General features: G+C 38.8%; 1 long non-coding RNA gene across 2 annotated transcripts; it reads left to right on the top strand.

The window, feature by feature from the left end:
- The first annotated feature begins 12,888 nt into the window (after positions 1 to 12,888).
- Positions 12,889 to 16,400, top strand: LOC114450172 (uncharacterized). Of its 2 annotated transcripts, none has more exons than XR_003672044.1 (3): positions 12,889 to 12,992; positions 13,070 to 13,191; positions 16,268 to 16,400. It is a non-coding gene; the product is annotated as an uncharacterized LOC114450172 (long non-coding RNA). The 2 variants fall into 2 exon arrangements; XR_003672043.1 differs by lacking the exon at positions 16,268 to 16,400 and adding an exon at positions 13,714 to 14,577.

Here is a 16,400-nt window from a genome sequence, read left to right as displayed (position 1 = left end):
AACTTGCTACATATATATGCAAAGTAGTGTATGATTTCAAATAGAATGGCAATTTCAGCAATTACTGCTGGTTGCAGCTGTTAATATTTTGGCAGTGAACATCAGTGAGCCATCAACACCTGCAACCAATCTCCCATTGTGATGTTTTTTTTTTAATAGTAGCTCAACAGTGTGTCCATGCTTATTTGTTACAGCAGACACACATAGGTGTTTGTATCACGGCCTGGCTGTTTGGGAGGTCTGCTAAGGGTGCACTGTGGTGTTTTGGCAGTCACATTTACAGGCCTCATGCTTCACGTCTTGTTGAGCTGAGGGCGATTTTAAAAAAACTGTTTACGAGCCACAAGCGGTGAAAAATGCTTCTGCGTCCTATTGTTTCCTTCTTACACAATGTAATCCTAATCTCTGACAGCTAATTGTCTGAGATTAGCATCTGTATCAGCAGACCGCACTGACTTTCATCAGTTCAGATGAAACGTGAAAAAAACATCTTTTGTGTAATTGGGTGGTGTTTTTAAGGTCATCTGTTCATTTCTGACTAATTGGGTGGATTTTTTTAATGTCAACAGACTCAACAAAACCCAGTGAATTAAGTAACAACCTACCTTACAGTCCCTCCCATGTTAAAGTATTCATCTTTATTTGAAGCTAGTGAAGCTGCTGGGGGTTAACGTAAGCCAGATCGCAGTTAATCTCTTCTTGAGTCAGCTCTCATTACAAAGCAACAGGGGAGAGATGCAGCAGACCCAGGCTGCAGATTGTGGCCCTGTCGTCTACATGTGCTTGATGTGGGAACATTGGTACTGACAGAGACATATATTGTTACTGCACAAATTGCTATGTTGCACAGACTACCATTGTTTTTTTTCTTCAGAAGGCAGAAAACTTTTTGAGAAAAAAGGGCCAGTAACAACCTGTAGTAGGTTTCATTTGAATGATATCTTTGAATGTACAGCTGTGTATGATGCCAGCATTACTATTTGGGTGTATACAAACTGAATATTTCTTACCTGTGAATCATTTTCGGATCCCTCTCTTATTCATAGGAGGACACGTAGCAGTGACTGAGTCACCAAAAGGGCTTCAAATGCTTGTATTCGTTTCCGTATTCATACCTGTAATGTGTGTCACTGAGCTTGTTGCAACAACAGACGTAAAAGAAAAGAAATAGGGTGACATGCAATCTTTTTCTCTTTGTCTAGCTGAGAGTAATCTGAATCAGAAATACTTTATTAATCCTAGAGGCTGAACTGAGATTATACTGGCTAGTTAGCCACTTAGCCGCAAACAGGCCTCAAAAGCTGTGTTGGTGTTGTTAATTCTTGTGTTCTTTAACTATTAAAGAAATTTATAATAAGGTAAATGTTTTGGACCAACTAGCGGCAACTTCAGAATTTATAAAAAGGGGCTAAATCTCCTCCTATTTTAGATACATACCATGTGTGTTGTGATATTACATCAGCACTGAGGATGAGTCAAGAGACAAAGACTTACAATTTCTTTATTATGTAAAAAAAAAAAAAAAAACGCAACACTCATCAGCTACCACAAAGGGTGCAGCCTTAATACAACTTAATACTCCATGCCATGTATCTATCTCATAAATAATATACATATACAAAGAAAGGGGGGGGGATAACCAGCATGCACAGCATGCCAGGGCAGCACTGTGTTATGTCGGCTGCGGCCCCGAACAGCAGGGGTTAAAGAATATGTTTGGCCACAGTACAAATACATGTAAATAAACCAACTTGCCAGTTAGCTGCCAGCACAGAATGTAGCTACTGATGCAGAGAAATCATGTTGGAGTAGACTGACGACACAGAGCATTCACAATAATTGCTGTGACTCTATATTGAACTCCAAAGTATAAAGAGTCAATGTTTCACAGTCCCATTGATTTGCTCACTGGGGCTGTCAGTGAAAGCCGGTCAAACAGTTAAAGAAAGTACTTTTTGTGTCTGCCAGTGTGGCATGAGAATTGCCTTTAGAAATTGTCCACACCCTTTGTCCCCTGATTCAGTTTCTCTCCCTCCATGGAAAAGAGGGAACCGTGCCATCCTGTTACTGGAAGAGGCAGCCGACCGCGTGGAAAGTCTGCTTCACAAGTGGCATACTTTCAAAACATACACACGCATTCTGCAGCATGTGTCTGAATGTTTGTGTCTTTGTGTCGATGTTTGGAGGGAAACCTCTCTTGTTGAGTTACTGTTATGACTCCTCTCAGCGCCTGCAGTGCTGCCCTGTGGCATGTCTCCAAAAATGCTGTCACAGATCAGTCCAAGATGGATTCATACTCGATCATGTGCCTGTGAGTAGAATGTTAGTAATGCAGCCATTTAACACTAACTTCCACTTGGTAATTTGTAAATTCAATAACTAATAAACTAATAAAAGAGTGTGTGTGGTGCACAAAATCCCAGAGCTCATGCTAACAGTGTGACATTATCCCTGCATTCTAGAGGGTTTTGAAGTATTTCAATAGTCTCTCACGTTTTATTGATTTTTACACTATAGGATAATACACATAAGGAATAGGACACATAGGAAAAATACCAACAATTGCCGAATAAAAAAATCAAAACATATGTGAACATATGTGTTCAATGTGTTTTTATCATTTGAAAGGAAAAGTTTCAGAGTGTAATACTTGGAGATTCGCCTTTTAATCAGATCATTTGACATTTAATTGTTACTTTTTTCATATCATTGACATTCAGAAAAAAATCTGTATATCTTTCAAGGGTCACTGATATCAAAACGCTGAACTTGAAAGGGAGATGATTGAATTGACCCTTTTGGTTTACAGTGGAGCACTGACAGCATATTGATGTGGATCACTGTTGACAGGGCTGTATTTTGATGTTAATGCATGGAGATGAAAGCTGCAGAAAGTCTATAATTCAAGAGAACGTCTGAAAAAGTGAAAGGCAGTTTTTTGTGGAGTTGTTAATGACTGCGTGATCTGTGTTTCATCTGGTGATATTTCATGTTTAATCTTTGGTTAGGAATTCAGTCGATGAACTGGTACATTTGTGCAGGCGTGTTCATTTTAAAAGCAGCATATCAGCCATTTAGTTTAAAAGCTTTATGTTCTTGTTGTGATATATGTGATATATACATATAAAACTTCCATATAAGAGTTTCTAATAGTGTGTTTTGCTGCTTCTAACTTCCCAGAATAATAATAATCCATTTGGTATGCTTATCCACTCATCATGTGTAATGCTTCTATGCTATGCTAGTGGGGAAAATCCCAGCATTGATGTGTCATGACACACATGACACAGTGCAGAAGTGGTCTGAGATAACCCTCTGCTTAAAGTAAAAGCAAATATACAATGAATGTGCAACAGTAACTGCATTTTGAAAGACATGTCAGCACAGAGCTATGTCGGCATCATTAGCTGTCAACTGATATGTTTCCTGTCCATTTCATGTCAAAAAATCCTTCAAAAAAGGGTTAAAAAAATCTTTTTTTAATGTGGTTTTATTTTTCTATTTCATTTTGTATATATAGATACATTATATACATATTTTTAAAATATATTTTAATTAATACAAAAATCTCTCCACCTGAATTCCTGTTAAGCTACAAGAAAAAAAAATGTAAAATTTAGAAATTTGTTAGAAAAAGATTTCACTTATTTATGTGTAACAGTAAAGTGCAGCTCGAGTGCTGCATTTACTTAGTTTGTGTTTCCCTGTATTTTTTCTTCAATTCATCTTAAATGTTATATGAATATAATAACACCATTAATAAGTTTAAAGTTCAGGACCTTCTAACCTGTTTGCCTGCTTAACACTAAAATTAATTGTGGTAGCACACTATCCATATGCTCCTGCAAGGCATAAACATGTCCTAATGTGTGTGTGTCAGTGTGTAGGTGTGCATCTGTGTGAGACACAGAGAGATAGGGAACCGGTTGAGTGACTGGTGGGTGTGAAGGGGTGTGAGCCCAGTGACTCAGCCACCAGCTATGTTCTTCTTCAAGGTGAATGAGTCACAACCTTCCTCTGTGGGGAAACTTCTCTTTCCAACGGATATTTGCTTACTCCAAATATCTGTCATACCTCCAGTGAAAAGGTTGACCGTTGTGAAAGAGAAAAACCAGAATTAGGAGAAATAAATTAGTTCTGTGGGTCGGTACAGGAAATTATGGCGTCTCTCATGGTCATCTATTATTTATAAGAGACAGCTGGAAATGATTTCTGTGATTCATTTGTATTTTTATGAATAACTAAAAGTCCATTATGGTTCAGGTAAAACTAAAAGGTAGCGGCTAATAAACTGCTGGCAGCCATTTTCACATTCTTATACATAAGTGACAGAATATATTATCTACAAATAGAATAGGTAGAGTTAAATTAGTCCAGTGCTTGGTTTTCAGCCTGGAGACACAGAAGTTAGCATGCTAACGAGCTAGCCATTTACCATACCATCACTCAATACCACTTTGTACCACTTGGTATAATGACTCACTTCAATGTCTAGACTGCCCTTAGGCTATCAAAAGAGGAAGACATAGAATGACAGTTGTCCATCTTTGTGTCTAGTCTAGCAATTATCCCATTAACTGTATATAAAGATGGACAACATAACAGCTCAGCAAAAGTGCTTTTTGCATCATGTCAGGGCCCATAACCCCATAAGATATTTTGCACTCACTGTTGAGTTTTGAGTTTACACTGGAGAAAGTCAATCCAGCTAGAGTAGGATTGTATCTGGATAGCCTTTAAGCTGGTTATGTTCAGACCTATTTTCAAATCTGGCTTTCACACACGCGTGTCCGCCCACAATCCAGATTCGTGTTGTTCAGGATTAGAAAAAAACTATCCGGATATATCCGGATACGGCCTGAATCCCGCTCTAGCTGGAGTGATTTCCCCAGTGTGAATGGGGTCTAAGTGAGGTGGAACTGTCATTCATCTGCATATACAAACTATAAATCATCCAACAACCAATCTGTATGATGATCTGCTAGATGTGCTGCAGGGACCAGGCCTGTGGTCTTTGGGTTTGCTTAATGCCATTAGCCAGGGAAGGACACCTTGTAGCCGTATGTGAGAGTGGAGCTGTAGCTAAACAAGGCTCTAAACGGAAACTCTACCACAAAGGTTGGTGGCAGCTCTGTAGAAAAGTACCACCAACCTTTTTGAGAAATTGCTCTTTTCAGTTTTCAGTCTTTCTTTAGTCGCTCTTTATTTAGATTTGGGTACCATGTTTAAGGGAAAACAAATCCTGGTTTGGGTTAAAACACAGTGGTTTCAGCATTAAACATGTTACTTCTCCCATCTGCAACAGGTTTTCCACTATTTTCTTGGCTACCATGGTGACTAGTCCTGCCCCAGCTGGGAGATTTTATATGCACTTATTCACAGTTTACATACAGTAGCTATTGAAAAAGCACCCAAATGATTATCAACAGCCACAATTTAAGACATGCTTCATGTTTAAACTTTCTTTAATTCTAGTTTTTAAATTGGGAAAGTCAGTTTATGTTAAGTTACTGCATCATTTCTACCCTGCTTAATGTAAAAGAAATGGCCTATGAGTCATTTTGTTTTTCTTTTGAGAGAAAATTAATACTTTGGCTCGCTCCACTTTTCCCCACTTTTTCCCACCTCTCCTCTCCTACCCTGTTTTAACCTCCCCTTCTCTCGCTCTGTTGTCGTTCACCTTCTTCATTTCGCCTGCGTTGCCCTGCTGTTAAACTGTCCAAAATCGTCTGTGTTGTTCACAAAGCGGAATGGATTCGCAGACTGCACTGCTATTGCCTTTAGAACTGTAAATATTTTCAGTGACGAGTGTTGTCACATCACAGAAATAGAAGTTGAAGAGTTCTCATCTGTTCTGAATCAATCCTTCCCTGAAAGGGGAGAAATAAGAGTACTGAGAGTTCTTCATTTGAACCAGGTATTGAACTGGAATTGTGAACTTTTTCCATGATAGTTACTGCAGTATTACAGTTTGCTATCCGGAGTCATTACTGGAAGAACACCGGCTTCTGCATTTGTTTGCAGCTGAACCTCCATTTAAAGCAGGATGTGTGTTTCAACACGTCCAATGGCTGCTGCTCCAGTGACTAAATGAGCCACTTGTTGAGAGTACCACAATGCTGCTCTGAGAAATGCAGGAAAAGAGCAAACAAAGAATGGCATGGAGCAGACCTGGTTTTTCTGGGGAGGGGGGGGGCGTCATTTGGCAAGAGGTCACACAGGAGGTCAGCTTGATCGATGGGCTGATGGCTTTCCTTCGTCTCTAATGAGCTGAAGGAAGGAGGAGAGAGGAGGAGATGCGGCAGAAAAAAATTGCAGACAGACGGAAAGAAAACAACACTTTTGTCTGGTATATAGGCCGGTCTGTCCAAGCACCTTAGAATTGAATCTTTACTGTATCATTTTGAATGATACTGCTGCTGTTGTGTGCGCTTTTTCCACCTTGAAAAAAATGATAACATTTTGGATGTATTTGTGGAAAAACTGTGTCAGTATCATACTATGCACAGTGTGCAATGTCCTTTCGACTCTTTATCAAGGCTTTTTTTATAAAGAAAACTGACTTTGGTCACATTTTAGTCACTGAGTCAGACACTGTGCCTGGTTTTCAGAAGGCTAGTTAGCATTGTGTCGTTACAGACAGCTCATGTTGTGTGGTATCTGTTTTTTTACGAGTTTACTTTCAGTGAGTGAAAATTAGCAGGTTATGAAACTCATCATCATATGAGCTACCACCTGTATTTTGTTATTGTTATTTGAACAAGTACAACTAATAGACCTATACAGTGGTCCCTCTCTATAATGCAGTTCACCTTTCACAGCCTCGCTGTTTTGCAGATTTTTTTGTGTGTTTGCATTGTGTTCTGTGTCCCTATTGATTGACAATGGTCTACATCCAATCTCCTCTCCTGTACAGTACAGAATCCGTACTGAAAACAGGTTTTGATATTTGGTTTCATTCTATAATACTGGACTTATTTTTCTACAAAGGTTTAGACTTTGAGAGTGTTAACAAGACAGAAAAAGTGCAAAAATGTTAATGCATTTTACAGCCTTAAATAATAATTATAAAAAAATAAAGCTGACTACTTAGCGGATTTCACCTATTGTGGGTTATTTTTGGAACGTAACCCCCACAACAAACAAGGGTCCACTGTACCTAAAATTTAGATAGCAGCCATTTTAAATTAGCTTTTATTATTGTTGTCTTATTTTTCATTTTTAAACCTAACATATTGTCCTTTTCAATGCTTGTTGGTGTGTGGTTAAGTGACTAATGTTTGATAGACAATATATCACTTGTTACGTTTAGGCATAGTGTAGGCTACAAAGTTAATTTGCATGCAGGGTCTCCCAAAAAAAATGGGGGTGCTAAAGGGCACAGGGCTAAAATACTCTTAGGAGAAACAGACAAGGGGTTAAGAGAAAAGCAAAAGAAGGCAATTAAATGAAAACATTGGACAGAGATAAATCAATACATGTTACTGGGGCAACTGAATCAGGGCGAGTGCACCGTCTGCCCTCCAGCCGTTGCACATATTAAACCATCGCTTCTAATACTTTTGACATTTGGGCTGCATGTGGCTGCTGGCTGCATGGGTGTTTTAAGTCATTTATGTTCTCTGGCAAGTTAGGTGACTGTGATTAAAGTTTCCTTAATAGGCTGTTTGATGGTGCTTCTCATACTTTTTTTTGGCACGTCGAACAGCCAACTAAATGGGTAATGATGGCTCTTTTGACGCTATAAGCTAATGACACTGAAATGAGTATTACTTAAGTAATTTTGCCACCATTGAGGTTTAAGTGTGAGATTTTTATTTCAGGAAATAAATCAGAACAACAAAAAAAAGGATTTATTTCATAAGTGAATGGAAAAGTTTATACATGTCCGTATTTCTTACTGATAAGGTTCTGTCATCGTTCCGCCCTTTTGTTTATGGCTCTTCAGAACAATAAAGGTCGAGTGTTTATAAGCCGTCTGGCTGTTAACACACTCTCACACATACTTATCGGAGCAGCAGGTCTGTTGAAATCAGTCGAATGTGGAGATTTTGTTTGTCGTGTAAACTCCCTTTTTTTCATAGTAGTTTGGAGGTTATATTGTGTACTTTCCCCCTTCTGCTGTGGCAGCTTTAGTCAATTAACGTGATTTGTGCATGCTGGTCTTCAAAGTTTTTATTTTTATTTTTTTTTTTATGTGACTCCATGATTTGTTGATTCATGATTCAATAAAACCTGATATAACAGCAAACATGAGGATATTGGAAAATGTATTTTATTTCTGTCAAATGGAAAATCTCCAAATAGGAAAAGTCATTCCAGGACACTGTCCCTGAAATGACGCCTCAGCGACTGTATGTGAACTGCAGAGTAAAAGCAGAACTGTACTCTAACTATACACACACCCACATGCCAAATTTGAACTTCATTCATGTCAATGTAACTGAGCGGTTTAGCGGGTTGTGTGTAGCATAGCTGCTGTCTGCCTTGATTTGTTCCTTTCTTCAGGTTAGAACATGGCAGGAGTTGAATAAAGGGTAAGCCCGACCAAAATCACTGCACTGTAAGTGCTCTTAAAGAGAGAGAGCTGCGTGTCTGTCTAAATTAATGTACTGTTTTTGAAGAAACAAAAATTCAATTTAAATAGTAAAATATTGATATTTAATATTTAAATGTGGACCAAACTTGCGGTATGTGTTGTTTGCATGCTTTTATTTTGGAAAAAGGTATATTCTAATTTTTTATAACCCATTTCAAATCCAACAAAATCTGCTGCACTTGTTACACAAGGTCACCATGGCTTAGAGAAGAAAATAATGCTGGCTGTACCAAATGTACCCACATGTCAGAAAAGGTCTTTACGAGCATAAAATCAATAGAAGAGAAGCAAAAGGCTGGTGGGCTCTGCACTACAAATCAAATTAGTATGGTGTCCCTGTGTAGAAGTTCACTGTGATGCACTTTGATAACAACAAAAGCACACTGAATATGATGCGGCACACTATATATAATGTTTTAGCAAACCTTGTTAGTTACGATGATTTTTCTTTAAATATCCATCTGCTGCTCATTTCACATTTCTGTTCTATGCCATCAACATACCTACAGTATACTCAAGCGACATTTTCACCTTTGATTTTGCTATAACAATAATTAGCATCTTAGTTTCAGCCTTTATTTAATATTAATTATTCATATAATAATAATATAATAACACACAACCTTGTGTTACTGACATGCAGCTCGTATTATTAGATTTAGTCTAATTATATTATGTTCATTGTATTGCTAATCTGGACTGTCCCTGTAATACATTTTTTCTCTATTGAAGTGCATATCTTAATTACTAGAATACGATTTTAAAAAATGGATTAAATACATATTTCAGAAATTCTAATAATAACTTAGAGGACATGATCTATAATATTGCACCGCTTATTTTTATTGCGTATCAATTACAAATGAAGCAGTTGACATCAGGATCAAAAAGGAAGCAAGTTAAACTCTGCCATCTCTTGCTTTGACTTCTTCTTTGTTGCTAAAGGTGAAAGGACTGTGCACCTCCAATAAAAAAGATAAATAAGATAAATGTTGGGTGAAGCCAGGAAGTGTTAAATAATTTTACGGACACACACCCAGCTGATCTGTGCTCAGACAGGCGTGTTTGTACTAGACAGAGTGGCTGCATTTTAAGTGTGTCTTGGCATCGTCACTAATAACACCTGCCCTGCTCCAGGTGGCTTGGCACCTCTTACGCACATACACACTGCAGTGGATGAACACGCGTTCCCAGAGTGGTGTGACAGTTTGATAGCTGATAGCTGGTAGAAGCGAGGAAGAGTTTACCCGCGTCATTGAAGAGCACCCAGAAGGGATCCTCTGAGTGTCTGACAATATCAGCGCTGTGATTTATGCTTCTGCGATTCTTCTGTTTGACTACGATCGCTTCTTTAAAACCATAAAGTTTGAAACAAATGCCTGGCCATGGGATTCTTCCTCATCCTTCTTACCAGGTCAACACGACATACATTGAACATAATAATTTCACACCTGCAGGGATGGGCACTTTTGACAAATCCAGGAGACAAACCCTTTGTTCAAATTAGAGAACATGTGAGGGCTTGAATGTAAATAAATGTAAATTTTAATTTAAATGTAAATATGAAGATATAATGTAGTTGTAGTGTAGTTCTAAGGCACAAATAATATGCTAATTAAACAATAATGTAACCTGAAAATAGAAAATTAGTGTGTGAACTTCAGCATGGTAGCGTCACAAGCTGTGCACATAGCAACATCTTATTGGCTGATCTACTGAGCTACTGCAAGTTAAATTTATTAGCCTACAAGCACAGCATTCTTTACAGCATTCTAGCTGTAGGTGAGAAGTGTCCATTATTCATGCTTAATGTTTCTACTACTATGAGTACAACAAAATGCAGTACACAATTTTGCCTATTTAGGTTAGCATTGGGGCATTATATAGCATTATATTACCTCATATACAGAAGCAAAATTATGTGTCTGGAGTCACAGTAATTTTTAAATAGTTTGAGTTACGTATCCTGAGGAATCCCTGTCTGTTCCACTTTGGCCAATCTCTTAGGCTCTTCCAGATTTGATGTCTCCTGACATGGACCATGTTCTTTAGTACACAGATTTTTAAATAGATTAAAGTCAGGAAGAAAAGCGTATGCCTTAGCCTGTTGTGATGTTACTGATGTTGATAAAAATGCTGACAAAGACCCAATATTGCTGCTGATGGATTTAGGTTTTCTTTCAAGATGTACAATCTCCTTTTAATGATTCCTTCCACCCTGACAAGATTCTCATTCCTAGACACACTGAAGCATCCTCACAGCATTACACTGCCACCACCACGTTTGACTGTCAGAACCATGTTCTCTATGTTATAAGCCTCTTCTTTCTTTCTCCAAATAAATGCCACACATCCAATATGTGTAATCCTATGTCCAGGTTGTCCCTATAGCACACTTCAGTCTAACCCCTGTGCAGGTCTTCTCTGTAAGGGTCACTTCAATTCCAGTCTCAGCTAAATTCTTCACTTGAGTCTTTGCAGTTGTTCCCACACTTCTCTCACTAGTTTTCTTTCAGGAGCCTTTGAGTTTCTTTGCTTCCTACCTCTGCCAGTCTTGTTCTGCCTTGTTTGACCCTTTGAACTTCTTGAGAATACCTCTCTCGTCGTTTCTTGAAACTTGGAAGTGATGTGATGAACTCTGAAGTCCTTCTCCTGCCTTGAAGGCATTAACAATCATTTTCCTCAAGTCAAACCTTATGTCTACACTTTTACCATGATGCTTTCACTATTGTTCAGGCAAAATGTTCCTTGGTATACTGTCTTTGTTCTGAAAGATGGCAATCCTCTCCTAAGTTCAAATCCTTCGCTTACAGGGTCACTGAGTTAAAGCATACACAGCAATTTGTACTATTGCTGAACAAAGAGGAGAGTAATTAAGGGGGGCAGTAATATTGACCCTGGTAGCTTTTGAATTGTGTGAAAAATTATGTTACTTTTTGCAAATTAAATTAATCAAGACTTTCACAAGGGAAATACAAAAAAGTTTCTTTGCTCATTTAAATGGTACATGGGAAATATTTCCATAACTGTGTCTCCAACTTTATGTATTTTAAACTGCAAATTACTACATTTACATGCAGCAACCTGCTATAAATATAGTTATTATTTGGTTTAGTTGCACCTTAAACTGTTTTATTGCTTTTGATTAGGTTGCAATACCAGTTTTCTATGAGTCCTAATTTAATGTCCTCAGTGAGTGCAGTGAACCATAGAAACTAATGCAGCCTGAGGAGTGCTGAGAACAGGCAGGATAGGATTATCTTCTTTAAGACTTTAGAATCCTGATATCAAACAGTTTGTGTATCCAGACGAGCAGAACAAATACAGGAAGGAAAGGAGTGCTTCTATTGATTTTTCAGATGTCAGATCTTTTATCATTAACAGCACTGAAGTGAAGGCAGAGGGAGAAAAATCATCTGCGGCGATACTATGTAAAGCACCAGCAACAGAATATCAAATATGTTACAGAAAATATCTACACAAAAAAGGGTTATTTGCTGAATTGCTAGCTGGCTCTTTATATGGATTTTTTTTTGGAATAATCCTTAAAATTCCAGTGCTTGCACCCCTTCCTGAATGTTTACCCTGCATTTGAATGTACAGTAATGTTGCAGGTCACTCCTATGTAGGCCAGGTTTCTATGCATTTATTGTATTTGGCCGAGACTGCGCTGCAATAAAGTTTTTTTAAATTTAATTTCATTTCAGCGGCGTAAAAGAAACTTTAATGGAGACTCAGTTTCCGTGGGTAATTAGTAATTATCAGATGTCACACGCTGTTAGAATAACACTGCGGAAAATATGCAGCTGTAAAGTTTCACTTCACTGTTTAATTGCTTGGACTCAGTCTACCATTTAATTGACTGTACAGCCAAGAGTCCATGGGCTGTATGGATTCTGTAATCAAATTGACATTACCCATTTATATGCAGTTGTGCACCTCTTGATGTTACCTCACCGCATGAGGTATGAGTGTGTGTGAGGGGTGGCAGACATATCAGGGGGAATACGATATTAATTTTCAGCTCAAATAAACCTGGGAAATGAACACCACTCACTCACACCTCTCTCCTGAGTGTACGTCATGCACATATGAAAACACACACATACTACGTCGTGTTTATGTGCTCATTGCTCCATTTATTTTTAGACCAGGGGCAGGATATTGGGTTTCATTAAGTGTCCCAGGCCTCTTTTCTTTTCCCTTGTCCCCCCTTCTTCTCCTACTCCTCCTCCATCTCTCTCTCTCTCTCGCTCTCTCTCCCACACACACACACACACACTGTTACACTCAGTCCCAGGGGCGAGATGGTGGTGGAGGTGGTGCTGGTGTGGTTTCCTGCTTGTGTTGTGACGTGAGGCAGTCCTGCTTGCTGGTAAAAAAGGGCCTCTTTGTATGTGACCGTCTCTGCCTTATCCCCCCCTTGCTTCTTTCCACCGCTGACAATAATTTTCCCCCTGTAACCCTCAGCTGACGTTTTGCTGTGTTAAGCCCCTGGCGTCATTCTTCTTCATCTTGCTATTTGAGAATGAACAAGAGGGACGGAAGAAGGACGTAAAGAAAAGAGGGGAAAAAGAGCGACAACTGTGCAGGTTTGGATTTCAGCAGCTGCACCTTTCATTTTTCACAACTTTAAGCATGACGACGGCTCCGGGGGGCTCGCAATCTTGACGTGGGCACAAACCTGTTCTGTGCTGAGGCTTTATTTGCCACCGTGAATTGTAGAACAAGTCAATTTCAATCCCTGCATGATGAGAAAAACAATTCACATGTGAATCTCCCAGGAAGCCCCAATCATCTGTCTGAATCCAGTGGTTCCATTGCAGATCAGCCTCCACCCAAAAGTCATCAGATGTGGTTTTTCAGGGGCCAAAGCAGCAGCGGCGGTGTCAACAGTCATACTCATTTTTCTGTTGCAGTTTGGCTATTTTTTTGTCTTTACAAATACAGTTGATACACACGCACAACAGCTTTCTTTCACACAGCTGCCAAGAAAAACTACACAGCTCATTAGCCCTCTGCCAGACAGCCTTTTACTCTCAGTTTTTCTCACAGTGATTTGCAAGCAAAGTGTTTCCCTGAGTGACTGAGTGACTCTCTGTCTCCCTCTTCAGGAGCACCAGCTTGTCACCTCTCAGCAGATCATGTCAGTGCATCATGAAACCTCTCATCTCAGCGGGGCTGTTTCCACAATTAATATTTTCTGTTGTCTTTCCTGCATTCATATCATAGTGCACTGCAGAGGTTAAGAAAAAAAACCTCCCCGGTATTCTATTTAATCATGGGGGCTTTTGAATGAGCTCAGCCATAGTGCTGCCACGCTCATTACTGTGGCAGATATGTAGCACATGCACCTCTCAGCAATCCCCACTGTGATAAAAGGCTTTGGCTAACCTGGTGGCTACACTGATGCAGCTTATAAATGTGAGCCATTGTGATTGATTTTAACTTTTGTGTGGAAGTGGATCTCCTAAGCACAGTCCATTTTCTTCTGTGCAGCTCTATTGCTGCTGTTAAATAAATATTGGAGGTTCTTGTATGTCTGTGGTATTCATCATAATTAAGCTCAGGCTTGTTGTTACCATTGCTAGCTGCTGAAAAACAACGTAACACCTTTGCAAGTTAAGAATATTTTCTAAATTAGGCTTTGAAATGCTTCACAGACTGTTCACTGATACCATCACCTATATGAACTGTTTCCATGCAACAGTCAGAGATGAGCATGTCAAATTTTCAGGCAGAATTATTATCTATTATCTATTAACTATCTATTCTATATTCAGCTCTTAGGATATATGTAACCTTATCTGGTGGATGTATCATCGACCAATTGTGGCATTTGATGTTGAACTAAATTTTTTCTAATGAGCCACATCTGTTGTTGATGAAACACATAACACATGCAAGAGAATTGACACACGTGGTGTTTAGGAGGACAGCAATGTTTGAAGATGTCATTATAATTGTCGTCTGTCAAGATGGGAGTCTAAATCTGAATTGACACTGTGACATGCTTTTATTATGCAAAACCATATTTGGAATCTTTACTAACTTAAAGTTACAATTTTTTCAAGGCTGTGTTTTTTTTCTTTTTTCTCTGCTTTTATACTCACTCGTGGTAGAAGCTGCAGTGTTTTATACCAAACGCACAACTTCTTTTTAAACTCTTAGACCTTAGCCAAGTGTTAAAACCTCCTGGAATATATCAGCGTGCACCCTGTGTTTAATGTGTTATTTCAAACTGTATAAACCGATGGATAGGAATCTGCTATCAACCATCCTGACCTTGGTTTCCTACTATGTATTGTAAAGTGACTGCAATCTTTTTGAGATCATAAGCCTTAAAAGGAAAAATATTACTGTTCAAAGCCAAAGGTGAAATTTCGGTAATTGCTTTGCTCTTTACAATAAGGGTAGACACTGAAACATATATGTCCTCTAAAGGACATTTTCTGTCCATCTGGTGGGCATTTTAAATTGATGACAGTTTTTGTGTCCCTGTTTGAGTGTTGAATTACCAAAATAAGACACATTCAGGTATCAGTACAACTCTACTTACCAGCAGTTGTTTAAGTTTTGTAATATATCACACTTGTAGTTGACTGTCAAGTGCTAAGGCTTTAAGAAGGACGGTAAATAGCGGCCCACGCCTTGTCTTCCGACCAATTTCCATCATCTTTGTTGTTACATTTTCCAATCAGTGGATTAATTTCCCGTGGGAGCCACATGTTCAGCCAGGTGAAAATATTAATCATGTTGAGTAGTTTGTGTTATATTGAGTAGCCTTATTTAGAGGTGTTTTCTAATGGACAGATTAATGCTTGTAAAGGCTATTACGATAGCGGGACAGGACCTATTTGTCTATTACAAGCAGAGACAATCAGACAACAGAATTGAGGTTGATGAATGATTGTCTGCTAAACAGCAAGTCGTATCAGTTGAATCTGCTTTGTTATTGGGATTTGTGAACAGAAACTTAACCAAGTTTAGGAAACAATTTGCTCAAAATATATCGTTGAAAGTATTATTTTCAAGGTTGCCAGGGTCACGAGGGACCAGCAGCAGCCAAAGAAATGGTAGAGAGGGCCTATTTTTTTCAGCCATTGAGTAATCTGCGAACTTGGTCACTCACCAGGTTCAGTGAATATCCACTTCCCTTTTGTAACCTTGTTAACCAGATGGTGGCTCACAGTGGGAGCATTCTGCAGCAATAGTTTTTAGTTTTCTGTGAACAAATTTGCCTAGATAACAGGCTTGGAGGATGAAAGCCTCACAAGGACACCAGATTCAAAACTGCAAATCGTAGAAGGATCTACCTGTGATTGATTGGTTTGGTTATCATCATCATCATGTGACCTCTTTCAATAAATGCCTGGTGATTTTAACAAAAACTCTGTGAAGGACACTTGGTGAGAATCCATCCAATATAATGTGAAGCTGCAGGTTTTTCTATTACGTGACTCTTGTATGTGCACGTTATCGTTTTTCATTTTCTTTCATTCAAACACTTCTAGATATCCTGGATATACATATGTGTGTGTATATAGGTGTATATATAGTATATAGGTCTAAAGCAGCAATGCATATGTGGGCTTTGCATTGCTGCTTTAGACCTTTTTTAGTGAATCAAGCTTCCCACATTCTGACTGCTTGTCTTTTTTCCTGCAGGCCTTTTTCATTAACTCCACCTGGCACCCATGATGTAAAAGCCACCTGCATTGTACATGTGCATCGCTGCAGTTAACCCACAGCAAATGGACAAAATGAACTTTAAATGTTATTAAGGTCATCATCACCAAGT

Source organism: Parambassis ranga, chromosome 17, assembly GCF_900634625.1.
Source record: "Parambassis ranga chromosome 17, fParRan2.1, whole genome shotgun sequence".
Classification (NCBI taxonomy): Eukaryota; Metazoa; Chordata; class Actinopteri; family Ambassidae; genus Parambassis; species Parambassis ranga.
Note: the sequence above shows the minus strand (reverse complement) of the source record. Positions and strands in the feature narration are given on the sequence as shown.